The following is a 641-nucleotide window of genomic DNA, read 5'->3' as shown; positions in this document are numbered from 1 at the left end:
CTCCTTTCACACATCCTACCTCCCCCCCTCCCCCTCACACAAAAAAAGTGTTGAAGAGAAAGGAAGCAAAAAGAAAACTTCTAACATAGACCGCAAACAATCCTTTAAAGTGACGGTTTCAAGGCAGCTCCGACCGTGTTACCGAGAACACGAAACAATGGGATCCTGTCATCAAAGCTTCACAGGGTACCACAGCTAGTTTGTGTACTATGAAGACTCTGGTTAATGCTGGTGTTCAGTAACTTCATTATTAATGGTTATACGCGATAAGATGGGGTTTCTGTTTAAATGCCTTATTAACTTTGATACACATGATGAATATCTACAAGTAACAGTAATGATAAATTTTATAACTTTCTCACTGGATAAACTAATTATATACCACATAATTAACCTTTTTTCCTTTCCATTGGGTTAGACGGAACGCTTATTTCATCTACATAAAGATATGGAAATAAACAGTTACTTCTCGACCTAATGTGTATTTCTGTTGTCCAAACCTTCCATTTTTCTTTAAGAAGAAAGTTTGCCTTACAAGCTGAAATAAATAGTCAACGATGCAACCTTTTGTCTGTTGTGGTTATACAACCTCGTGATAGCAGAATGAATGGAAAATATTAATAAAACACATATGCTCAAGC

This window comes from Penaeus monodon, chromosome 31 (genome assembly GCF_015228065.2).
Source record: "Penaeus monodon isolate SGIC_2016 chromosome 31, NSTDA_Pmon_1, whole genome shotgun sequence".
NCBI classification, from domain to species: domain Eukaryota; kingdom Metazoa; phylum Arthropoda; class Malacostraca; order Decapoda; family Penaeidae; genus Penaeus; species Penaeus monodon.
The sequence above is the reverse complement of the archived record's forward strand: the minus strand, read 5'-3'. Positions refer to the sequence as shown.